Below are 27,810 nucleotides of genomic sequence, written 5' to 3'. Positions count from 1 at the left end.
AGGACGATCTAGTAACTAGATCTAGATTCTAGTTAGACCATTGCAGTATTTATAGAAATCGCTAAAATGTGAATTCAGTTAACCTTTATGTCAACAGCAGAACTGCTTTACGCACGTCAACAGCAACATACCTGGGTATGTCATATGATTTGTATGGGGAATGACATGCCGTTAGCATAAAAATGCTAATATCTAACTCGTTTGTTGGAATTTCTGTATTATTTTTTTTTATTTTGTTAGAAATAGACAAAAGGTTCAAAAATTTTATGATAATCAGTTTTACCCTTACATTTAGTCAATGTTTGATGAACAAATGCGTTTTATTGAGTTTTTGCAAAGATACAAATTTTTCAAATTAAAATTAATTTTTTATTTATTAAATTTTACAGTTATATAGATTTTTCTATTTCTAATAGAAAAATAATAACAAATTTGGAAATTTATAATCAGGAATTCCGCAATTCCCAAAAAAGTTTTTTAAAAATCGCAAAAATGGGATTTTTTTTAGTTTAGCTATAATATCCATATCGGAAATCTTTACAAACTAATTAAGAACATATTTGGCCATCTAAAATAGGTTACTTTATTTTGACATCGACTATGCGATTTGAGAATTTTTTCCCTAAAGTTGAATTTTATATAAAAAAATAAGCGTTATTTGAATGGACCTGATCCCCTCCGTATCAACAATTTTTAAATATTTTTCATTTAAAACATTTAGTGTAAAGTTAGCTTTTCAAAAAGTTTAAATTCCTAATACATCTTCTTATAAATTTTTCAGATAACTTAAAAATAAAAAAGTACTTTTTTCCCAAAAAATCGCCTTTTTAAAATATTTATAGCACCCCTTCAGGGATATACTATAAAAAAAAAATTAAGTTAATTTTTTGTTGCAAATCCTTTGTTTTGGATGGCACAAGAACATCTCTTGGCATAGAAGATAATATGTTTTTATGGCGTTTTTCGATATTCCTTCCCAGGCTATTTTAACGGCATGAAATAAATCGTGAAAATTTCCGATCCTTATTTCAAAAATTTTCACGATTTATTTTCATATTAACAATGTGCCACAAGTTCTCAATAGGATTGAGATCGGGAGATTGACCAGGCCAATGAAGAACTTGAATCTTATTGCTGTGTAGCCAAGTCTTACAAACTTTGGAGGGGTGCTTAGGATCGTTATCCTGTTGGAAGCTCCCTATAATTGGCATCTCTTCACTGGCATAAGGCAACATTACAGCTTTCAAAACATCACGGTACATGAACCGATCCACAATCCCATAACAGTACTGTCTTTAAGGGAACAGTACTGTCTTTAATTTTTGGACACTCAAGTCGATGTTGGCTTTGCCAAATTTCAGTCTAGCTTTCTTGTTCTTAGCTGATAGAAATGTTTTTTTGCTGGTCGTCAGCTGAATAATCGGGCTTCTACTACTCTTCTACGGATTGTTCTTTCGCTAACGCATAATCTTAAACTTGTTCGTACTTGAATACCTGATGCTGTAGGAACTTTTTGTATTGCTCTTTTGATGAATATCATCATTTTTCGCGAACGACCTCCAGAATGCACCGGAGATTTTCGACCAGTCTTAAAAAATTTTGAAATGAGCCTGGAAATAACTGATAATAACTGAAATAACTGATCTGTTAATTGAATATTTTTTACTAAATTCATGTCGTGATAAGCCCGTCTTCCAGTCTTCAATAACATTAAGTTTGAATTTACTGGAGTACTTGCCTTGTCATTGTTTTTTTCACAATAAACTGTATAAAACTTAAATTTTGCACACTACGTCTTCCTATATTTTTATCTTTTGGAATTTTTAAGTCCATTCATTGTGATTCCCGATAATTTACATTGCAAATATGCAGTAACGAGTCAAATTTTTAAACATCTTATAAGAGGGTGCTTTTGTTTTGTCCGTTGCGTTTTGAGTTTTTATATGATTTATCATATTAAATTAATTTTTAATAAAATTATCTTTTACTAAATGAATATTAAATGAACATTAACAATATTAGTTAATAAAATATATACAAAATACATCCCAAAAAAGCCGTTTTTATCCAAAAAATTATGATTTGAAAAAATCCATTGAGGGGGTGCTTTAGTTATGGCCAATACTGTATATTCTGATAAAATTGGGTTATTCTGCGATTTGGATAGCGATCCATCAATACTGCATGCTACACGTTCAATAAATATCGCGATACTGGATCGCGGTCAATATATGTATATTGGAACGTGTAGCAGTGCCCTAAAAGTGTCACAGAACCTTCGATCAGCTAATATGCCTGTCCTTGCCATTAGTAGATACGATTTAAAAGAAACACTCAAGAGTCAGGTTTAAAAATGCCATAAAAAATTAATCTGATTCCTTAATGTGTCATACATTGATACAGCACATTCTAAGAGACCCACAGCTAACCTAAGTATGTATTCTAATTTTTTTTTAAAAAAAAAACCAACAAAAAACTCTTTTTTTTACCTTAGTTACCTTGAAATTAATGCTGAATCATTTATTTTCTTAAAAACAAAAATAATAAAAAAAAACCTTTGGAGTAAAAAAAAGACTTGAAACAGAATCAATTTGCCAAATTACTACAAGAGGATGTTAAATCTACACTGGCAGCACACACTATCGCAGTTATAAACGAAATATGATTGAAAGAATGGACAAATGAAAGAATATATGGAATGGATGGATGGATAGATGGATATAACTATGGTGATGATAATGATGTTGCTACATATATAAAAAAAATGAATCGATTTCATTGGAAACTTTGCAAACACCAACCAAAATGATGTGGTGTGTGGTGCCTGTGTGTTCGTTTTTTTATATTTTTTGCTTTTTAGGAATTTATGCGTAAAACAGTAGCCAGATTGGTTTCATGATAATGTTTCAGACGAGAAGAAAAGGGCAAACTTTTTTTGTTACTACTCCCCTCATCATTATAATGGTTTTTTAATTTAGTTGGAGTTTAGTGTTGTTGCCCATATTTGCCACAACAGCAATAACAATAAAGGGCAATTTGTCTGTGTGGCGTTAATTTTGTGTTCATTAATTTCGCATATGGAGAAACTAATGGTAGACATACCTATTTCATATTAAAATATTTCAAGAGAGAAGAGTACTGACACAGAGCTAGTCATAAGACTAGTTACTTGGTGATAAGGAGCGATTATAGCTGTGAGACTTTATATAAAATTTGCTCATTTTAACATATGAGCAAATCTTCTAAAGGTTGGTTTGTAGTTTCCATCAACGGCCGGTTAACATGTCCTTAACAAGATCTTGACATGGTAGGGGAATATTTACACATTTTAATGATAGCCGATCTTCCTATTTGTTTGTTAAATAATAAAATTACCAATTTTGGAAAGAGTTATGCACTGAAGTTTGAATTGTTTTTAATAAGAGACACGTTTACGAATTAATTTAAATTTGGATGGAACTCATTATTTTTTTCGTTATTTAGTTATTCAGTTATTTTTGTGTTGGCACACCGGTGTCCCCGTGGTCGTCAAAGGGTTAAACAGATTTAAGAAAATGTTTATTTATATACTGACGTCTTCAAAAGGGGAAATAGGGTCGGTGGAGATTTCTTTATCGAGAACTATGGGATTAAATCCTACTTCAGGCTACCTAACTTCTGAACTGATTTTCAGGCCGAAATTACTGGCATAAAACGTGCTTCCAACTGACTGAGGTGTCTTCCCGACATCTAGGTTAACCCTAAATGAGATAGCGAGTCATTCTAGATAACGTTTATATGGGTCCCTGAACACGATGGAAATAGCAGACGAATTGGCTAGAAGGGGAACGATAATGGCTGAGGAGGCGATTAACACGATGGTAACTGTATAGCATGGTAATTGTATAGCAGACGAATTGGCCAGAAGAGGAACAATAATGGCTGAGGAGGCGATTCATCCCTTCAAAAATGTAAGATGGTTGTACAACAGAAACTATGTGAGACTACACAGAACAGGTGGACTAATGAATCCAGCTGTTTTATCGCGAGATCGTCCTGGCCCGTTGACGATGCTGGCAGGACAAATCTACTTATAGAATTTCGTCGTGAGCAAATGTTTCTTTTATTACAGGACACTGCATAGTTGGAACACAGAATCAGTCGAAACGAAGAAGAGGTGGAGACTATGTACCACCTATTCTGCCATTGCCCGGCTCTAAAAAACTTTGAGACGCATCCATTTCTTCATCAGATAATCTAGTTGGTTCACCTTGGAAACAATGAATGTCGAATAAGTATCCTGCTGTTTACATATTGGGTATCCCAATGGGATCAGTTTTGAATGGACCCAAGTGAGCTGCTTGATGAGTGGCTGACCATGGAATCCATGTAACTACATTTACCACCACTTTCCAGCTATCGCCCACCGCAGAAAACTCGTATTTCTACAAAAACGTTTTATCAGTGTACAATTTGCCAAAGAACATTAAACTGGTCGAGACAGAATACTGTTGTCTTTTCGGATTAATTTAAACTCAATGTAAGAGACAGTAATGTGCGATCGTTTTTAAGACGGCTGAACCCCAAATATGGATTGTTATTTAGGGCAATGTACGTGTCCAATTCATATTATAAAAATTCTATGACTGGAACTGGATACATTTCCATTACGCTGAGGAATGGAAAGAGTCACTGTCGTGCTGGAGATGCCAGCACGACAGTGACTCTAAACACAACTTTACGGTTGTAACCGAGTTACCACAATCCAATGACCAAGTGCCAGATCTCAATCCCAAAGTAAACCTACGGAAAATTGTAGATCGCAAAATATAAACTCAAAATTATACCTTGAAGGAAGCTTTATAAAGAAATAACAAAATATTTCAAAGGATAGGGATAGGGGCAAAATGGTGGGTCAATTATGGACCGATCCTCACAAAAGTTGGTATAAAGAATAAAAACTTAATATAAAACTTGTTTATGTCCATTTTCATCACGATATTAATTATTATAAGAAAATTATTAATATTCAAGTCCTTTTTAGAGGGTGTTCTTGTATGGGTACTAGCGACAAATGATTGCCGCATAATCAACATATTTATGACTGCTCAAACTGTATTCCGGGAGGATATTTGTATGGAGACTAGGTGAAATCATGGACTGATATTGCCCATTTTCAATAACAAAGAAACATTGTCAAAATATAGACAAATACTCTCTGTTGCAAAATTTCAGTCATCTGGTTCTTTTTGTTTGGGCCCTATCGTCTTTTCAGCACATAGACAGACGGACGGACATAGCTAGATCGTATTAGAATCTTATGAGGACCCAGAATACCACATCATGTTTGATGGTGGGTATAACAACAAGGGATATTCAACAAAATACTGAGTGACTAAAAGGGCCAAGCAATTTTTATATAAATTATTTTTTACTAAAAAATATTTTACAAATATTAATGTCGGTGCAATTTCATACTATCAGTTAATTTAATAAACAAACAAAAAAAGCAATAGATAATTATTATATGAAACAATTTTTATAAAGAATTTCATTTATTTTCTGAATGACTCACATACCATACACAATAATTTTTAATATTGACAAGCTAATTATACGGAAAAAAATTTGCCAATGTTTGAAAATTTTTATTATTAAAAAGAAATAATAATGCAAGAAATAAATAATAAAAAAAAGTACTTACAAATGCACATAAATTTGATAAATCTTTCAAAGTATCCCATAATAAAATCCATAAACATCAAAATACGACATCATAATGATGTTCGTCGTAGACAGCAATTAACTACCAAAAAAATTTGCAATTCCTTATTGCGCAAAATGATACATTTATGGGAACTCAGTTCACTGGCTGGGCTGGCTGGCTGACTATATTGTTGATTGGCTACAAGCCAAACCCAAACAAATTAAAATACATAATTATGGCAAACAAATGTTTTTTTTTTTATTTATTCTTGATTTTTTTATTTTTTTAATTTGAATTGCAACCACAAACAAATAAACACCATACAAAATAAAAATTGTGTTTAGAAAATAAATATTTAAACAAGTTTAACCAAAATCACCCACAATTTATAAATGAAAACGATTAAACCGATTCACGAGGCAAATTCAAATTCAAATAATTCACTAAATAAATTTTTATTCTTAACACTTGCAGTTGTTTTCTTAGCGGCAGCGGAGGTGATTGTTGTTAAACTTAACAAATGAAAAATACAAAGTTAACTGAACGAATAATGAGGTGCGAGTGAGTTCATTCATGTTCATACATCATACAAATGACTAAAATGAATTGTGTGGAAATGCCAACAAAATAAAAAAAAACAAAAACTGTTTGTTCGAGTCGTTATATTTTTTGAATTTGAAAAATAATTGCCAAAACACCCACATACAAAAGGCACACTGACACTCCGATGTATGAGACAAAGTGTTGCAACACAGAATGCAACACAACAAGTGCATGAAAGTGTTTATGTATGACAAGATACACAGATATTAAAGTTGATTCCTTAAATTAACACACATAGATACATTCTGCACATTCAGGTACCTACACATTAACTTATGAGTTCTTGAGGATGGAGATCAGTTAAACTAGAGCAACTATTTTACATCAGAATTATTTATTGAATTTGATTACTAGTGCGGGATCGACCCTGAAGTTTTTTTAATTTGTCTAAAGATGAAAATTGTATTTTGAGGGAAAATTTCTCTTCTTCTTCTTTAGAACTCGGAAAATATGTGCCTCAAGATGTATCAGAATCCGTCTGATGTATAAAATATTTCAATCCTGATCCATAGGTTATCAAAAATACAGACTATAAACTAGACTACAGACCGGACTATAGGCAAATCTATAGACAAGACTTTAATAATTCTGTAGACGAGACTTTACACAAAAACTATAGAGATCCAAACTATAGAGATCAGTCTATATACGATACTATAGACAATATAATAGACAAGAAATATAAGCGAAAATAATTATTTTTGATAAAATCGGGTTATGTCAGAACTATATAGTCTCCTTATAGTCTATAAAGTAGGCTCTAAAGTTGGGTTTCCGCATACACCGTAATCGGAACCGATAACGAAAACTGAAACTGAAAAACGTTGGTGTTCGTCACCGTCTCGGTTCTGAATTGTTTTCGTTTCAGTTGGGTGCGTTGCGGCATAAAACAGAAACGAAATTCTTTTTTTAATTTTGGATGTCGCACATTAAATTATTTTCGTTATTTTTGACAAAATCTATAATTTTTTCCTCTTCCAATAAAGAAAATTAATTTTTTTAATCATTTTGATTTTCTTTAAATTTGAAATAAAAAAATAATTAACATAATTTCGTTCCTACAGCACCGAAAACAACCTACTTGAAGTTGTTTTCGTTCCGACCCCAAATTACAGGTTTTTCGTTAGTGATCGGTGCCGTTTCGTTCACAATTATCGTTGCCGATTTCTGAAACGAACTTTTTTCGGTGCAAATGTATGGAAACGTAGCTTAAGGAAACTATAGACAAGAACGTAGACCAAACTATGGACGTGACTATAAATGAGACTATAAACGAAACAATTGACGAGTCTATAGATGAAACTATGTACGAGACTACAGGCGAGCCTATAGGAGAATCTAAAGAGAGACTATATGCGAATATATAGACGAAACAATAGAAAATACTATGGACTAGTCTATAGATGAGAATATGGACGAGTCCATTAACGAGACTACATACGACTCTATAGGCGAATGTATAGATGTGAATATTGATGACACTATGGACGAGACTATATATGAACCTAGGAACGAGACTAAAGTGGTAGATGAAACTATGGACGAGACTCTTTTCGAGACTACAGGCGAGACTATAGGAGAATCTGAAGACTAGACTATATGCGAATCTATAGACGAAACAATAGAAGAGACTATGGACAAGTCTATAGATGAGAATATGGACGAGTCTATTAAGAAGACTTTAGGCGAATGTATAGACGGGACTATTGATGAGACTTTGGACGAAACTATAGATGAACCTCTAAACAAGGCTAAATTTGTAGATGAGACTATGGACGAGATTCTTGTCGCGTCTCTAGATGAGAGTATGAACGGGATTATAAACGAGAGGCGAGACTATAGGAGAATCTAAAGACGAGACTATATGCGAACCTATAGATGAAACAATAGAAGATAATATGGACAAGGCTATAAATGAGATTATGGACGAGACTATAGGCGAATGTATAGACGGTACTATTGATGAGATTATGGAAGAGATTATAGATGAACCTATAAACGAGACTAAAATGGTAGATGAGACTATGGACGAGATTATTGTCGAGCCTCTAGATGAGAGTATGAACGAGATTATAAACGAGAGGTGAGACTATAGGAGAATCTAAAGACGAGGCTATAAGCGAATCTATAGACGAAACAATAGAAGAGACTACGGACAAGTCTATAGATGAGAATATGGACGAGTCTATTAACGAGGCTACATAGGACTCTATAATACGAATGTATAGGCGGGACTATTGATGAGACTATGGACGAGTGTATAGATGATCCTATAAACGAGACTAAAGTGTTATATGAGACTATGGACGAGAATCTTGTCGAGCATCTAGATGAGAGTATGAACGAGTTTATAAACGAGACTACAGGCGAGACTATAGGAGAATCTGAAGTCTAGACTATATGCGAATCTATAGACGAAACAATAGAAGAGACTATGGATAAGTCTATAGATGAGAATATGGACGAGTCTATTAACGAGACTATAGGCGAATATATTGAAGGGACTATTGATGAGACTATGGAAGAGACTATGGACAAGACTACACAGAGAAAACAGATTCGTGATAGCAACCGAATTTGTTGCCAATCGAATTTTTCGGTCCTATTAACAGAAAGTCAGTTGATAAAGAAGAATTTCGGTTGACGCTACCTAACTTTTGTTCCTCCTTCCAAAATGTTGTAGACACAATTGTAAAATTCGGTCACTAAAGTAGAATCATTCGATTGGCAACAAATTCTGATGCTATCACGAATCTGTTTTCTCTGTGTACAGGCCGGACTAGAAACAAAACTATAGATGAGATTGTGGACGAGATTATAGGCGAATTTATAGAATAAACTACAAGCAATACAATAGGCGAGTCTTTGGTGTCTAGATGAGAATATGACGAGATTATATACGAGTCTGCAGTCGAGACTATAGGCGAATCTGTAGATGACACTGCAGACGAGGCTTTAGACGAAACTATAGACGAGGATCTAGACGACACTGCAGACGAGACTTTAAGCCAATCTATAGACAAGACTTTAGTTACAAATACAAAATTTAATATCATTTTGTAACCCATATGAATTTTTCAAAACTCTAAAAAATTACAAAACATTATGAGTACATATTCCAATTACTTCAACTCCATCCTTAACATTGGGCACTTGTTATTTTGTTTTTGTGGGTTAATGTGCTAAACTAAACTAAATTGTAATTGTTACACTACATATTATACATACATGCAACATGTATCTATGTAGTTGTGGCATTTATTATTATTGTTTACCATGTAATTGTAGTTGTAATTTTATAATTTTTTGTTCGTTGTTCCTGTGCCACACAGGTTGCAGCAATAACGACCATACCAATTTGTTTTGTCAGTCTGTCCGTCTGTCCCATTGTAGGTAGGTTTGTAGAGAAGTATGCTCTGTTAAATAGTTTAGTGTACTCGTAGTCGTATTTGTAGTGCAAGTAATAAAAAAAAAATAATACAAATGGTGTAATTAGAACAGTTAAAAAGTTTACAATACAATATTTATGCTTGACTACCTGTCTTTGTCCATGAACATTTTATGTATGTTTCGGTATAAAGTGCCACAAAAACAAATTTGAAGACACTGAACCAAATTGTAGAGGGGAAATTTTTGAAAAAATGTTAGGACGTAAAATGAAACAAAAATACTCTCTTTTCAAACATAAAGATGATACAATAACAAAATACATTGACAACAGAGTTAGGCATTCCTAACATACAGTGAACGACAATACAATGGACATTTTTTGTGGAAACTATATTCCGTAGTTTCAGTTTCATAACCTTTTAACAAATATAAATATATATTTCTAAGATATACATTTATAATGTTTTCTATTCAAATATAGTAAATTTCGAATTATTTAAGCATTAATTAATTTAATTTTCTTATCATTGGCAAAACAATGTAAACTTCTGCAAGAAAGAAACCTAAAACAAAAAGAATATGTAAGAAATTCATGTAAAAAGTAATATTATTTTTATTTTGGTACATTTTTTTAAATTTGTTTCACACAATTAGTTTTTTAAATACATAATTTAATAGCAAGAGAGAATAAATTCCCAAAAATGTCTTCCCGTACTGCTAGTATACATCTAGCCAAAGAACATTTAAGCCGATGGATGCAAGAATGGAATACTGTTCTCTTTTCCAATGAAACCAAATACAATTTAAGAGCAATGATGGAAGAATATTTAGTTGTGAGGTGGTCAGGGAAAGAGACTAAAATATACAATGGCTGGATGTTATGAATCCATGCGCTGAGGAAAATATTCATCTAGTTTGGAGATTCCTACACGACAAAGACCCCAAACACACTTCTAGGGTTGTAACCGATACAATAATGTACCAGATCGCAAAATACCACGAATGAAGGTTTATCAGATGCGGTTATAATGGTATGGCAATATATTTCAAAGAATCGATTGATTCAATACAGCATCGCTTTGAACCAAAAGTCCTATGGAAACTGTCACACATCCAGACTTAAAAATACGGGATATACAATAGATGTCGTATCTTTCGAACGCGGTTTTTTAATAACTTATATGTCATTTTGAAGAGTACATATCTGTCATTTATTCCCACTTAATTATTGAACATTATAGCTCAAAGTTTTTTTTTGCTTCGCAACTGTCTAATTTTGTGCCAACAAAGCGTTATATGCGGGAAGTTTGGCTTTACTTCATTAATTTAAAAAAAAGTAAATGTGTTTCATCGGTTCAAACGTGCGAAAGATACACAGAGAAAACAGATTCGTAATGGCAACCGAATTTGTTGCCAATCGAATGATTCGGTTGCATACATAGAATTTGTCGGTTATAGCAACTGAAAATCATTTGATAAAGAAGAATTTCGGTTGTAGCAACCATGTTTTTGTTACAAGTTCTAAAATGTTGTATCCACAACTGTAAAATTCGGTCACCAATGCAGAATCATTCGATTGGCAACAAATTCGGTTGCCATTACGAATCTGTTTTTTCTGTGTAGGTTCGGTTAGGTTTGTGCGGTTCAGAAGTGGTGATTTGGTGATACGGAAGACAAAGGTCGTCCAGGACATCCAAAAAAGTCTTAAGACTCAGAATTGGAGGCATTATTCCACGAAGATTGTTGTCAAACTCAGCAAGATCTTGCAAAATCATTGGGATCTACCCAAGCAGCAATTTCGAAACATTTTCAAGCAGCGGGACTCGAAAATCAGGAAAATTGGGACAATTAGTATGAAATTAAAAGAAAACTTGTCGCCTCTCAAATTTTCGCATATTTCTACATGTACCTCAAAATTAGTTCCGTTTTATGTCACGTACGATATACCCTTATTTCGCTCCATATTTTGGTCAACAATGTTTCGAAAGAACTTATTATTTATGAATGGAACATCAAGACCAAATTATTTTTCAGATTCTCTTATTTTTGCAAAATCTATTCCACTCTATAGGTGTACAAATGTCACGTACGATGACATGGAATTGCCCATATATTAAATAAATTTCCTAAGAATTTACCGAATTTTTCCGTTGTGGCTACAAGAATTTGGTTGTTTCAATTATAATACCTTTAGTAAATGACATTGAGTAGCTAGAGCCCAACAAATCTATGTATATAAACGAATCACTGTTTTAAAATGAACTAACAAAAATGTTTCGTTCAGTGTATGTCCATAAAATATACAAATTTAACATGCACATCATACTCCCGTTAATGGCAATAAAAACACGTCAAATAAAAGGTACTAAAAGTAGTTGTTGCAACTTACATGTTTAAATATACATATTTAACACATGGACGACGGTAAATGAAGAACATTCATAAAATACACCGACACCAACAATAAAAATACAGGCAAAAAAATAAAATAACACATTGACAGGAAAAAGGACATCATCATTTCTCTTACACATTCATAAACTCACAAGTGAAACTACTCGAAAAAAAAAATATATAGAGAAACAGTTGTCATACAATTACCGCATAACAACTGACAGTACTTGACAATAATTTAAGGCATTTATAGGTGGGATGTGGCAGAAGTTTTTGGACAATACATATTTTAGACAGCTGTCAGCGTAATGATTTTGTTTTACTGAGATTTAAGTAAATGTCAGAGAAAGCATATCCTGTACCTCTTCATAAATTTTAAATACAATTATATATAAAACTAGCCAACCATGAAAGCTTTACTCGGTAGCTATTAATAAATGTTTACTTTGTATGGGAGGTGCCACGCCCATTGTAGACATATAGGTCAATTGTGAATCTAAACCATCCAGGGACCCACTCAAACACACACAACAAATTTCATCGAAATCGGCCCAGCCGTTAAGGGAGAGTTCAGTTACTAACACACGTACAGAAGAATTATATATATATAATTAGTTTAAAATTCCCTTAACTTTATTGCTAACCCACGTAAGAACACATAATTGCAGCTGAAGCTGAATAAATATAAAAAAGTTATAACAATTTGTGACTTTGCAGGTAGAATGTTGTTACTTCCTTTAACATTTCAGCTCGAAATAAAAATGTCGCATTGCACATGTTTTATAATTTTTGTATATTATTCATGTGTGAATGTATGTGAATCTCTCTCGTAATCCTTTTACTAAATATACTCAACTATCCTTTAAATGTAGTTATTGTATCTCTTGTACACGTTTGTAGCTAAACAATTGCATTCTAACTTTACAAAGTTTTATGCTTGTAGCTGTAACTAACAAAAAACTACTTTAAAGAATGAGACGACAACTGAATAGCAACCAAAAATTAAAAAAAAAAAAACTAAAACGAAACACTCCTGCATGATTATTGCAGTCAATTGTAAAATACAATTTGCATGAAAAAGAAGAACTCATACGAAGAAATAAATAAAAACCAACATTTTGCAAAAATATGAAAATGAAACAGACTGCAACAATGACCTAGAAGAAATTTTTGGCAATGCAATGCAGAGTTATCATGGAATTAAATATTTATTAAAATTTTTAATTAATATGACGTATTTTATATTAACAAGGATTAAAAAGTCCTTGGCCTTAGCTGTAGAAGATTAGTTTCCCAGTATAAAATTCATAATATGTCATTGATTATAGAACCAATATGAAAATAATGATTGGCAGCCACCAACAGTATGGCTCACTTGGGTCCAAACGTAGGTCCCGTTGTGATACCTTATGTTTTTTTGAAAGTGTGTAATTTATTGGGTATTCAATCGGTTAACCGTTAATCGGTTAATTTTGGTCGATTAACTGTTCGAATAATTCAAAATTTCCGATTTTCAAATAACGAATAAACCGATTAATTTGTGTCGGTTAAGCGATTAACCTAAATTTCTTTTTCTTTTTGCACTTTAACGTATTTGTTTTTGTTTTTAATTTTCCATTTTAATTCAAATAGAAATGTGAAAGTAAAATTACATATTTTCTCGAACATTCAATAAATATTTTTAGTGAGTGTAATAACTGATATATTTAATTTACATGTAATTGTCGGATGAGAACATGATAATAGACGAAACTGGAGACTCTATTGAAACGAGTTTTTATTAGAACTTATCAAAATTATTTAAAATCCTAAAACTCCAAAAAGGACTCCAATGGTATAATGGAGTATTTTATATGCTTAGAAAAAACTAAAAAAATAACTGACAAATTGGATATTCTTTATCATGTCTTACTTTCGATTTCTCCAACATCTACAATCAGCGAGAGAGTTTTTTCCAAGTCGAGTTTTATTAAAACTATAGAAAATTATTTACTTTTTGGTTGAATTTTTATGTTTTGTTTATATTTTAAGTTTTTGTTATTTTTGTTAATAAAATACTTCAATAAGTACACAAAATTCGTGATTTAGTTTCAGAAATTATTCGGTTAATCGACTAATTTAAAATTTACCGATTAAATGTAAACCCCGATTAATTATTTGCTCGATTAACCGATTAAACCAGAAACCCGATTAATTGAATACTCTAGTAATTTACCCAAATCTCGTTCTGATAGACTGGTTTTGTCGATAAGTGTTTGTTGCCTAAGAATTTTACGTCTTAGGTTCCCAAATGCGGGAATAATAATTATAGTACTTTTGAAGTATTCTTTGGTGTTTTTGCTTACATTATTTTTCGGGCAGAAATATATCAATACATGGAATTGTCGATCTAACCACCAAAATCTCGTGCAATGACACTCCTCTTCATCCCAGCATATATCACAGTAGCCCGAAGTGCCGTTATCCCATCTGTTTGTATTAGCCCTAACTGGACAGTGGACCGTAATCAAACCTATGATCGCTCTAACACTACTTTTGTCCAGATACAGGTCCAGCAGTCTAATACCTGATGTATTCAGATTGGGACAAAGGGTTATAAGGACGTTGTAGTCCAATTTACTCCTCCACGACCAGTTATTCCTAAGATCCTCTTAGCAGTATTGGCTTAAGCTGGCCACACACGGAATGATTCGTTCGCCTGATTTGTGATTGAAAATTTTCAATTACTTGTGATTTTGTTCGTGCACAGCCCCATTAACAAGTAACAAGACGTCGAACACGAACAAATCACACTCACAAATCACCCGTGTGTAGGCAGCTTTAGCGCTGGTTTCACCAATACCTTCATCACCTCCTGGCATCCAACACACTCTTACATGGAAGTGACCCATTAACCTTTCTAGGGAACAGTCATTCACCAGCTTGGATTTTACACTGCGAACTTATAAAACCTTTAATGCTGCACGACTATCTACGTAGAAAATCACCTTATAACATTTGCCGAACACAAGATTTCGCCTATATTTCTGCCTTCTAGACAATACATTCATCATTTTGCATAAAATTTATTCAGAAATGTAATACAGTACCTACATGATGACTCCAGACCTCTCCTAATAAGAGGATATCACAAATTTGTCTATGAAAAATAAGCATATCGTAAATCATCGCCTGATAGATCGTGGGGAATAGCTTTTTTTCCTGTATCACTATAAAACGACAGTGAAGATCTGCCAGTGGAGAAAATCTATTTTGTCAATGTTTTCTCATGCGAATGTAATGCCTTCGATACTTAGTAATATAGATGGGACATAGTATTTTCGCCGAATCCAACATAATAACTTCGTGAGAGTAGAACAATATTGTCAACAATATCTATAATATATGATGCCTCTGATTTGCTTGGGCACTGAATAACAAGATCATCATGCAACTTCAATAATGCATGAACATTTGGCAACCAAATATTTCAACCGTCCGAATTCAACCATGTTATTTAGCTTTATGTTGTACCACCTGGGCCACCCTCAACCGGGACATCGTGTCTGTCTCGCTGCAAGAGGCTTGACCAAAATCTATTGATGTCTGGTTAATTTAACATGTGAAATAATATTTCAAGATCGTCATATGACTTATATTTTGATACTTTTTTAGTATTTTACTAAAATTTTACTAGAATAAAGATCGGATGGCAACTTTTCATACATTCGAAAGTCTGTTGTCACAATTATTTACATTATACCCACATTTTTTTTTACATTTTGTAAATGTAAAAACACAATAATTCTTCTACTTGTACCTCCTTTTTTGTTAAAAAAATTTAAAAAATTGTTTAACATGTCCTGCCTTTGTTATCCTTGCATTCATACTCTCTGCATACATTTGTAAGTACATCAGTGTTGGCAAAGTTGGTACAATTGTACTTTTTCGATCCTTTTATATAAAATTGTTTATGAATAAGTATTTTAAATTTAAAACTATTATTACAAACGTTTTAAAAATAATGAAGGAATAACATAATATAATTTTTGGTCAGAAGATAATCAAATGTTGTCACCTTGTAACTAACAATTTTATTCCAAGATGAGATAATGATGCCAAACAAAATTTGTATGCTGAAGGAATCTTATCGTATTTTGCTGTGACCGAAAGTCAACGAAATTCAGTCAACGGCGATAGCTACAGAGCCATTATTACGATCTTTTTATGGACCGAAATGGAAAATATGAACTTGAATAATCTTTGGATTCAGCAAGATGGCACACCATATCACACAGCTCATCAAACGAGTGGATCTTTTGCGCACAAAGTTCAGTAAACGTGTAATCAGCCGCCTTGGCCGCCTCGGAGCTGCGATTTGGACCATCCATTTGCCATCTCTGATGTACATTCTTCATACATACTATGTAAATACCTCTGTATGTTATGTACTTAGTACATTAAAGTAGTGAAACATTCATTCATACATTCCGTCTAACATGTACGAAAACTTAACAATAGTGAGTCAACAACAACAGCAACAATAAAATCAAAAGAACAAAAACAAGAAGTAAGAGTGCTCAGCACTTTTACTCGTAGTACGTAGTTGAAAATGAAATTAAAATTATTTGTATGAAACTTACACAATGACTAAAAAGGAAGAAAAGTATTCATGTATGAATTGTTGAAATGCCAAAACAAAAACTACAGCAGCAACAACAACAACAATAAATACAAATACTACAAGACCAAAGAATGAACTTTCACATGTGGTTTCGTTTACTCTGCTGAGATTGAGATGAGATGATACGTGCAACAACAAAACACATAAAATTAAAATCAACAATGCAACAACAAAAAGCTTAAAATGTCCTTGAAGAAACTTGTGTGTTGGTAAATTGTTGTTGTTATACACAATGACAACAACAACAAATGGCTGGTATCTAAATGAAATTTAAGGAAATACAAATAAATATGCATTTAACTAATGGACTTTCATGTGCCGAAATAGCTCAGTTGGGAGAGCGTTAGACTGAAGATCTAAAGGTCCCCGGTTCGATCCCGGGTTTCGGCAGTACTTCTTTTTATTATTTTTTTAATTTATTATTTATAATTATTTATATACAGATAATTAAATAAATTTTATAGTTTTTATTTTAAATTTAAAATACCTATTTGTAAGCAAAACTAAATCACTGAGTTTGTTTTTTACATTTCATTGCAAGTTTATTTGCTTGCTTTTACTTTGTGCTTTTTATTGTTGTTGTAATTTTATTGCTTGTGCTTACTTTGTGCTTTAATCATCTTGTCTTTATAGTTTCCGTGGTGTAGTGGTTATCACATCCGCCTAACACGCGGAAGGCCCCCGGTTCGATCCCGGGCGGAAACACATGCAACTTTTTTTTATAATACTTGTATTTTTTATTTAATTTATTTACTTTATCATGCAAATTTGTTTATTAAACGAACTTTTAATTGTTTATCATTTCTATAAAAGAATTTTAGTAGGTATTACAAATTAATAAAACCAAATTGTTTAAGTATTTTAATGAAATTGTGTTTGCTGTTGGTCAACATTAGAGTTTAAAATTTTAACGATTTTGTGATTAGAAAAATATATATTCCCCATATTGTGAAATTTTTAGATGGAATTTTGTAAACAATAAACAGCTGTTACCACCAAATCAACTATTGTGAATTAAAAGTTCATGGGAATATCACAATTGCAATTTTCTCTTCGAGGGAAATGGATATTTCATGGGAACATAAATTTCACATGTTATTGCCGAAAGTTTCGAAAAGTTTTTTTTAGAAAAATTCCTTTCGAATTTTCTCATTAAAAACAATTGTTAACAGATTTCGTATATGTTTTATATCTACATTAGAGTGCTCCAAGATTGTATGGACGAAAAAAACTTTCTAGGTACCGGCCGTCCCGCCCTCTAGAATTGTTCTATGTATTGTAGAAACACGTTGTGTAAAATATTAGGATGATAGGATAACGTTAACTGGTGGCGCAACGACGCTGAAGTTTTGAGCTGCATTTACAAGGGGAAAATATGCAATTTTTTCAGTTTTTGTAAAAATTTTGCCATTAAATAATGACTTTTACAATTTAATTTAAAAGAATCGAAATGTGTACGTAATTTTCGTTATAATAAGATATAAAAGACAAAAATCGGTGAAAAAATGTTAAAGTTATTAAAAAATCGCCAGGCCATTAACGTGTCTCAGGCCACTAGAACAAGAAATGTATGAACAAAATTAACATATTTTGAGAAATATTAAAATAAAAGCTTATTTTTACTTAAAATATATCCATATTTACTTGTATATGAGTTTTTGTCCTCGTAGGATACCGTTAACCTATTCGCAGGTATGACCAAAAAAATTAAATTTTTTAACGGCAGTTTCAAAACTCCAATTTAAAATTTTTAAAAATTTTGTTAAACAAATTTCAGAATTTTTTGATCATCACATGGGGATTTATTGACAACATAATAGGGAATAAAATTTTAAAAAAGTATGTCAATACCTCCTATAGTTTTTCCGTACCTGTGATTTAAATTTTGCGATTTTCGAGAAAAACTAATTTTTTGGCAATATTTTGGGGAATGACCAGAATTTCCTTACTGTAATGATTTTTAAGTAAAAGCTATTCAGAATAATATAGTCCAGGTAATTTTAAGTATAGTCTGAAAGTTTTACTAAAATCGGAAAACTTTAACCCTTAAATCGTGAAGGTCAAAGGTCAATTTCTCATGGAAAGATAGCGAAATATTATATATTTTTCGGCCGATTTTGATGAAACTTAAGAAAAATATAAAATGAAGTCTAGTATTCACAATAACAGCACAAGAATGGAAATTAACCCTTAATAGCACTTGGGGTACAAATGACCCTCAACTTTTAAAATCACGAAAAACACATTCATTTTGACCCCAAGTACTCTTAAGGGTTAATTTCCATTTTTGTACTGTTATTGTGTATAGTAGACTTCATTTTATATTTTTCTTAAGTTTCATCAAAATCGGCCCAAAAATATATAATATTTCGCTATCTTTCCATGAGAAATTCCAAATATTGAAAAAATTGACCTTTGGCCTTCACGATTTAAGGGTTAAAGTTTTCCGATTTTAGTAAAACTTTCAGACTATATTTAAAATTACCTGGACTATATAATTCTGAATAGCTTTTACTTAAAAATCATTACAGTAAGGAAATTCTGGTCATTCCCCAAAATATGGCAAAAAAATTAGTTTTTCTTGAAAATCGCAAAATTTATATCGCAGGTACGGAAAAACTATAGGAGGTATTGACATACTTTTTTCACATTTTTATTCCCTATTATGTTGTCAATAAATCCCCATGTGATGATCAAAAAATTCTGAAATTTGTTTAACAAAATTTTTAAAAATTTGAAATTGGAGTTTTGAAACTGCCGTTAAAAAAATTTAATTTTTTTGGTCATACCTGCGAATAGGTTAACGGTATCCTACGAGGACAAAAACTCATATACAAGTAAATATTGATATATTTTAAGTAAAAATAAGCTTTTATTTTAATATTTCTCAAAATATGTTAATTTTGTTCATAAATTTCTTGTTCTAGTGGCCTGAGACACGTTAATGGCTTGGCGATTTTTTAATAACTTTAACATTTTTTCACCAATTTTTGTCTTTTATATCTTATTATAACGACAATTACGTACACATTTCGATTCTTTTAAATTAAATTGTAAAAGTCATTATTTAATGGCAACATTTTTACAAAAACTGAAAAAATTGCATATTTTCCCCTTGTTAATGCACCTCAAAACTTCAGCGTCGTTGCGCCACCAGTTAACGTTATCCTATCATCCTAATATTTTACACAATGTGTTTCTACAATACATAGAACAATTCTAGAGGGGGGGACGGTCAAAATTCGCAATTTTATTTTTTTGGAGCACTCTAATCTACATACACATATTTCAAAAGCTATATTTAATATGATTTTTGTAGAAATGTTTAATGGAAAGGAATGATTTTATATAAATCAGTTTCTTATCAAAACATAGAAGACCGACTGACAACATTTTGTTCAGGCCGAAATCAAACCTAATAATCAACCGAAAGATTAATTTTCGGCCTAATTCGATACTAATTTCCGATATATATACATAGTTTAATTGTATTAATTAAGGTTGGCTACCGATTCAAACCGGGAAAAAGTTTATATTTGAGTTTGGGTAACGGCGATTTAGCTGTAACGGAATTTTGACTTATTTCGCTAACGGTATTTGGTATTATTTCGGAAACGGTATTTTAACGATAACAACAATTTCATCCGGAATTAAATTATTAATAAAATTTACAAAAAATAAAAATAAATTGCAAAAATTAGTACTCAATTTTTAAAATAAAAAATTTGCATTTAAAAAATTACAAATTATTATAGAATATCGGTAACGGTATCTACGACTATAACGATAATGGCATTTAAGCGGTAACGGTAGATGCAGTTATTACGATAACGGTAGCTTAGAGGTAACGATAGTTGAACATGCTTTTTTTTGGAAGCGTAACATGAGTCCTCAGATTTAACATATCGTCCCCTCAATAAAACAATAGTGTATAAGCATATACACCATTATATTGCATAATAAGAATCTACAAAACAGATTCCATATGTGGTCAAAATTTGGTGAAATTCTACTTCCACAAAGTGGGTCTTACTTTTGTTCTAGATGTCTACTAACACAAAAATTTTAAACTCATTTATTTCGAAATGGCCAAAAAAAAATATACACTTGCGCGATTCAAACGCTCCCTATTAAGTCGTAATGTCATAAAATATTTTTTTAGTTTAAACAAATTTTTGTTGGGTTTAAAACAAAAAAGTTGTAAACTAATAAGACTTTTTGAGCTATGCTTATTAGTTTGTCATAAAATAACACTTTTGTTGTTTGCAAAACAACAAGAATTTGTTTAAACTAAAAAATATTTTACGACAATACGACCTAATAGCAGACCGTTTGAATCACCCAACTATTGTTTTATTAAAATTCTAATCTTGTTTATTCTTTGCCGGAAAAATTAAAAACGGTAAGATACGTATTCGATTTCGAATAAGGATTAATATTATTTCAAAGAAAAAATTGAGCAATTTCATGATGTAGTGAAGTTTCGTGAAGAAAAATTTAAAAAATTTGGAACTTCGATAAATGGATTGATCATTTTTGCAGTTGTCTTTATATAAATTTTGAAAGTATTGAGAGTTTTTCTTACAAGATGCCGCTCTACCGTTATTTACCGTGTGATATCTGATTAACTTTTAGTGCACTAATTCATGAATTTAAATTATTAAAAAATTAAGTTTTTTAATAACACGGTCTTGGTTTTGTTTAGAAACTTTTGGATCAATTTTAAATTTTTCTTTAACATTAGTTGAATTTGGATAGGGCTTTGGTTAAAATGTTCCTTAAAAATAACCAAGTACTCACTAAATATAAAAGTTGTGTTGGGTCATGTTGACCTCAACTTCACCTGTGTAAGATTTCATTAGGATATTACTTCGAAAACACTGTGTGACACCAATATGTGCCTGTGAACTCACTTAACTCTTATCTTTAAGGTATTTTGAAAAATCTACAAAAATTATTTGTTAAATAATTGCGAAAAAAGTAACAAAAAAGCTATATGTGTTTCCGCCCGGGATCGAACCGGGGGCCTTCCGCGTGTTAGGCGGATGTGATAACCACTACACCACGGAAACTATATTTGGGGACAAGACAACAAACAATTTTAGAGATTTCACAATATCCAAAGGACATATAGGCATAGGATAAAAATGTTAGTTTATTTAAATTTTAATCAATAATATTTTAACAAAAATAAAACATCAAATCATTATTTTCTCAAATTATATGAAATTAATTATCTGGGCCGTATGATATTATTTTGATCTAAAACAGTTTATAGTTTCCGTGGTGTAGTGGTTATCACATCCGCCTAACACGCGGAAGGCCCCCGGTTCGATCCCGGGCGGAAACATGACAGCCTTTTTTTAATTTCTGTAAATAATTACATATTTAATTTTCCTAGAATCATACAACTTGATGCAACGGTCTGTAGAGGTCTTTATCATGCAAATGTGGCCTGCCTGTGCTTCTGCCCTTTTTTCAAATAGTGATTTCATGACACTAGATCATTGAAAATAGATAACAATAAAGCATAAAATTAAAGGTATTTGGCAGGTGCATCCACATTAGACCACAATATATACATATGTAAATATGTATTGAAATAAACACATACATATAGGTATAATACATAAAATGCAATTTTCCAACATAAAGGCAGAAAATAGGCAACATTTTTTTAAGTTTAATATTGAATTTAAACTGAAAAAATATTTTAAGTAACATCTATTTATAGTTTCCGTGGTGTAGTGGTTATCACATCCGCCTAACACGCGGAAGGCCCCCGGTTCGATCCCGGGCGGAAACACATAATATTTTTATTATTTCGATAGGAACAAATTGATAAAAACAAAACTGCACTAATTTGAATTAATTAAAAATTTAATTGATAATCGACAACTAGTTGCTGCCTTTGAGTGGACGGAATTAAAAAGAAAAGTATACTATTCAAAATAACTAATTGTTAGGACTTATTTTGATTTAATTTACTTACATATATTTATAAAGATATATTTTTAGAATATATGTAGAATTGGAACATACTTTTTTAGTGCAATTTATTTGAATACTGTGTGCAAGTGTTCACTGAATGTATGTATGTTCTATAATCACTTCTCTGTTGTACTCTATGAATTGGGTAAAACCCAACTGTTTCCGTGGTGTAGTGGTTATCACATCCGCCTAACACGCGGAAGGCCCCCGGTTCGATCCCGGGCGGAAACACATAATAATTTTGGTTATTTAAATAAAAAAAACAATTTTGTGAAAATTTTAAATTGTTGTTGTAATAGCAATTTTAATTAATTTAATTAAAAATGCAATTAATATACACCCAGGTGAATGAGTAAGTAGTAATACCAATAAATAGCTCAAGTCCGCCATAAAATTAAAAGTGTGTCGGGGACGGCGCGTGTGCCAACTTTGTAATAGAATTAAATTAGAAAGTATAATTATAAAAATAGATGGACTAAATTATTTTGGTTTAATAATACATAGAAATTTATTTATTTTTAAAAGACAATGTAATGGGAACATACATCTTAGTATGCAACGTTTCAAGTCCTCACTTTTTATTTCGAATTATAATCGAAAATATGCATTTATTAGGATCCAATACCCATTTCTGGTGTATCTTATTTTAATAGCTTATTGAAATGGATAATAACACTCTGCTACAAAATGACACTTTTTGTCAGAACTTGAAAAGCGACTTAATAGGGGTTGTAGGCCTAGGTGAGGACATACTGAAACACCCTCAAAATTTTGAGATATTTTGAAAAAACTGTTTTAGGGTAGGTCGTAGTACTTTAGTACCTCTAACTCACACATTTTTAGACCGATTTCAAAATTTTAAACAATTATGGATAGACAAAGAATTAAGCTTTCATTAAATGTATGCACAAAATGTATATCAAAAAAAATTGCGTAAGTTTTTATAAAAAGTGTTGCTTTATTTTTTATTTTTTTTCGTAATTTTTCATATTCAACAATAGTTAATTTAATTTCTTTCTATGAAAACCTATTCTTTTTTGCACAGTGTTTTAAAGACAACTTTATATTGGAAAAAATGAGATATTACTTGTTAAAATCGGTTTATATTTGCAAATGTTATTAAACTTTTTTGAACAAAGTTCGAAAAAATTTACCTTGTAAAAATTCAAAGTTTTACAAATATTTTTATTTCTACAGTTTTTTGTTTATTTTTATTTATATGCGCTGGGGGAGAAAATACCAAAAATGGTGTTAATTAAAAGTTGAATAACTTTTAGAATTTTCATCCGATTTGAATAATTAAAACCATGTTTTGTTAAGAACTAAATTTCCTATATATGTTGGTATAAATTTTTATAAACTTTCATATCAAAATAAGCAATGAAAAGCTACTAAAATCTAAAATGTTGATAAAGTTTGTTTTTCTTTTAGATATTCTTAACAAAAACAATACTTATAACTTAAAAATGTATCAAAAAATGCACGTCATTTTAGAGCATAATCAGTTTTCTTTCCAAACCCGTTAAAAAATAAAGTCGGACAAAAACTGACAAAGCTACAGTTCGATTAGTCGACGAACATCACTGAAAACGGGGTTTTCAGAATAACTTCTGAATTTGAGGGTGTTTCTGAAATTTTTAGAGACAATTTGTAGTGTACTCAGCAAGACCTATAACCCACGCTAGGCCGTTTTCCAAGTTTTTTTCCATCGTAGCACCCTGTAATTTTCAATACCCTGTTATTTGTTTTTTTTGTTTATTTATTGTTTAAAAAGTGACAATGTAAGTACAAATTAAAAATGTATATAATTTATACTTCTTTGCCAAAAACATGACATGTAAACTAAAAGTATAAGGTATTCAAAATAGTTTATATATTAAACGAAATAGAATCGAATCATTATATAACTTAATATTAAAAATGTGAATCTGAATAATATGTACATTTCGACTGGTTATCGCTCTGTATTCTACATAGGAAAACGTGCACATTTTCGATATTATATCGAATTGTATATCGAAGAAATTTTACAAAAAAGTGATTCATTTTCGAGGCAATATCGAATCATTTTGCTTATTGGCATAGTGTATATATTTTATGTTTATATACATAATTTGAATACTCTGTGCAAGTTCAATATTTTGATGTTCGAAAAAGATTTTTCAGTAGAACTTTTTGCTGTGTATCGAATCTAACTGTTTCCGTGGTGTAGTGGTTATCACATCCGCCTAACACGCGGAAGGCCCCCGGTTCGATCCCGGGCGGAAACACATAATATTTTATATTAAATTTATTTTGGAAATTAATAATAAAGTACTCTCTGTGTATTCCAATTTTAGTAGACGGTGCCTCGTTTTGTATATAAATTTGACATCAATGCAATAAAATTTTATAATATTGTCCGCTTGATTTTCTATTAGACCTCAAGATTCACTGAGATAATTAAATTATTTATAAATATACAGTGAGTGACAATAGATACTGTATTCTGTAATTTTAGTTTTCAAGGATTTCCATAAAATATAATAAAATTCCATGGCAGAACAAGCAAGGTACAATTATTGGAAAGTACGTTCTCAATTATACATTCCCTATAACGTCAAACAAAAGCAAATTAGGAAAAACAAAACGAAATCTCTAAAACAAAAATAAATTAATTTCTGGTTTTATTAAACAAACTTTTATGTATTTAATTTTTTTCGTTTAATAATTAATTCACATTAAAATTTTTCCAAATAAATATGTGTTGTTTTAATTAAAGTGCAAAACATTGCGAAAACAATACAAAACGTGATGAGAGTAAATGCTTTATTTGACGTTGTAGAGGTAAATGTTGACAACTCTCCTAATAATTGTACCTGGTTGATTCTGCCATGATAAAATTCAACGTTTTTAAAGTTTAACAAAAATATATTCATAGAATGTGGTTATAAATAGTATTGGCAAAACAATGGAAACTTTTCAACTTCAGCAATAAAGAGATGAAAACAAAAATAATAGGTAAGAAATCAATGTAAAAAGCAGCATGTGTTACCACTATTTAAATTTTGTTTGATAATTGAATACTCTTCTCATTTCCGAAGAATCCAAATCCGAAGGAGCAAGTAACACGGTCAAGTTTGTCGGTCAATTGATATCTTAAAAAATACTATGACTCGATTCGTATACAGATATATTTTAAACAATGTTATGTATCCACACGCAAGTGGTTCATAGGGTGTAACCAAGTCTGCCAGATCTCAACCCATCTCAATAGGAAATTATAGACCGCAAAATATTTGAAAGGAGACGACCGAATCTTTAATTGTTAAGGGATTCCAACAAAATACAGAGTCACTAAAAAAGAAAGACAATACGTATAAAGGTATTTACAGACGACAATACTGTGTATTAATACTTTTCAAATTTGTTGATTATTGATATATATTATTTTTATATTTCCTTCACATTTATTGTTATTTTCATTTATAAATACATATGAAAATAAAAAGGTTCTTAATTGTTCAAAAAAATAATTTTTATTATTTGAAAATCTAATAAATGTTTTGTTTATATGATAATACTCAGTATAAATTACAGTATTGTCTGTAAATGCCTTCAATAAAATCCTAAAATATAAAAAAATATTTAAATATTTTTTGGAAATAAAAAAAAAAATATTTTTCGGATTTTTACCTGTTATTTAAATATTTTAAAAAGTTTTCATTGCATTGTTACTTATAGATATTTAACAATTCATAGAAGTCTTAGGATTTAAGTTATATTAAAAACCTATTTCTTATTAAAATTCTACATTGAATGTATTTTCTTCATAAAAGTTTCGGTTTTTTTTCAAATATTTTTCCCGAATACCGAAATTCGAAACTTTTTTCTTGGAAATATTTCAATAGACCTTGACCACCCTCAGTATTGCAAAGTATATTGGAAAATGCTCAACTGACAAGGAGTCCACAGAAGCTCTACCTTAATTCTGTCCGAATGCCGCACAGTGGGGTCAATCATAAAAAAGTGGTAATAAATCTGAATATTCTAAACTAGTGTTCCGATTGCAAAATGATATATGAATTTCCCAACAGAAGGTTTTCCTAAACCGAGGTGGTCAACTTTTACACCTTGTATCTCACAATTTAATTGTCTTAAAGCCTATGTCCTCCTATACGATTCGTTCATACATCATTTGGCAATCGGAACTCTATTTTAGAAGTTTCGGAGTTATTTCAACTTTTTTTGGGGTTGACCCCACTGTGCGTCGCACTCGATGAATTGGTTCGTTTTACTGATTGTCTGTAAGTTAAATACATCGAGAAGCTATACTAAGAATATCAATAAGAATATCAACTGCCTCCAAACAATTTGTTTGTACACAGAGAATACAATCGAATGATTCGGTTGCAGACATCGAATTTTTCTGTTCTATCAACAGAAAGTTAGTTACCCTTTCCAAAATTTTGTAGTCACAACTGTAAAATTCGGTCGCTAAGGTAGAATCATTCGATTGGCAACAAATTCGGTTGTTATCACGAATCTGTTTTCTCTGGGTATTTAAAATATATTTGATAACAAAATTAAGCACAACCCCCCCCCCAATATTAGCTGTTTCTTTAACTAGAAAAAAGTTATCACTTTCCAACCATTCCAAAAATATGACGACGACTACATTTCAAAAGCATCTATTACACAATCTATGAAATTTATACACACCTAAAATTATAATTTAACAAACACTCTAAACTAATTTCATTAAAAAGTTTTCTCTTAAAAATTCAGATCACATAACATAATGATGTTGGCAACACTCTAATTACATTTCCTTTTTGGTAGAACAACACGTGGAAAAGACATAAATTATATTGTTTTTTTTTACAAAACAAACAAAATAGAGAAAATGCTAAACAAAAACCTAAGAAAAACTTCAGCCAGCAGCCAGCAACTATGAAGACTTTCATTATGTTGAGCCTTCCGGTTGGTAGTCGTTCAAGTATATGCATGACGTTGTTGCATACCAACACACCGTTTCATTTTAATGTTTGGAGAAAGTGATATTTTCATGCAACATGCTGCACTCACTAACACGTTGCAGTGG

At 31.3% G+C, this 27,810-nt stretch overlaps 1 protein-coding gene and 7 non-coding genes across 11 annotated transcripts in view; 6 read left to right on the top strand and 2 right to left on the bottom strand.

The window, feature by feature from the left end:
• Positions 1–27,810, bottom strand: part of Sulf1 (Extracellular sulfatase Sulf1) — a 246,244-nt gene that overhangs the window by 68,505 nt on the left and 149,929 nt on the right. Inside the window, exon 1 of one of the 4 annotated variants that reach the window (XM_065509619.1) lies at positions 5,684–5,866. The exons of the other annotated variants lie outside the window; for them this stretch is intronic. The gene's annotated coding sequence lies outside the window, so the exon portion shown is untranslated. Of the gene's footprint in view, positions 1–5,683; positions 5,867–27,810 lie in introns of those variants that run through there. 4 annotated transcript variants of the gene reach the window in all.
• On the top strand, positions 17,054–17,126 carry TRNAF-GAA (transfer RNA phenylalanine (anticodon GAA)). The gene has a single exon. It is a non-coding gene; the product is annotated as a tRNA-Phe (tRNA).
• TRNAV-AAC (transfer RNA valine (anticodon AAC)) lies at positions 17,369–17,441 on the top strand. The gene has a single exon. It is a non-coding gene; the product is annotated as a tRNA-Val (tRNA).
• Positions 21,736–21,808, bottom strand: TRNAV-AAC (transfer RNA valine (anticodon AAC)). The gene has a single exon. It is a non-coding gene; the product is annotated as a tRNA-Val (tRNA).
• On the top strand, positions 22,014–22,086 carry TRNAV-AAC (transfer RNA valine (anticodon AAC)). The gene has a single exon. It is a non-coding gene; the product is annotated as a tRNA-Val (tRNA).
• Positions 22,470–22,542, top strand: TRNAV-AAC (transfer RNA valine (anticodon AAC)). Its single transcript has one exon. It is a non-coding gene; the product is annotated as a tRNA-Val (tRNA).
• Positions 22,886–22,958, top strand: TRNAV-AAC (transfer RNA valine (anticodon AAC)). Its single transcript has one exon. It is a non-coding gene; the product is annotated as a tRNA-Val (tRNA).
• Positions 24,925–24,997, top strand: TRNAV-AAC (transfer RNA valine (anticodon AAC)). The gene has a single exon. It is a non-coding gene; the product is annotated as a tRNA-Val (tRNA).

The sequence above is a fragment of the Calliphora vicina genome, chromosome 1, assembly GCF_958450345.1.
Source record: "Calliphora vicina chromosome 1, idCalVici1.1, whole genome shotgun sequence".
Classification (NCBI taxonomy): Eukaryota; Metazoa; Arthropoda; class Insecta; order Diptera; family Calliphoridae; genus Calliphora; species Calliphora vicina.
Note: the sequence above shows the minus strand (reverse complement) of the source record. Positions and strands in the feature narration are given on the sequence as shown.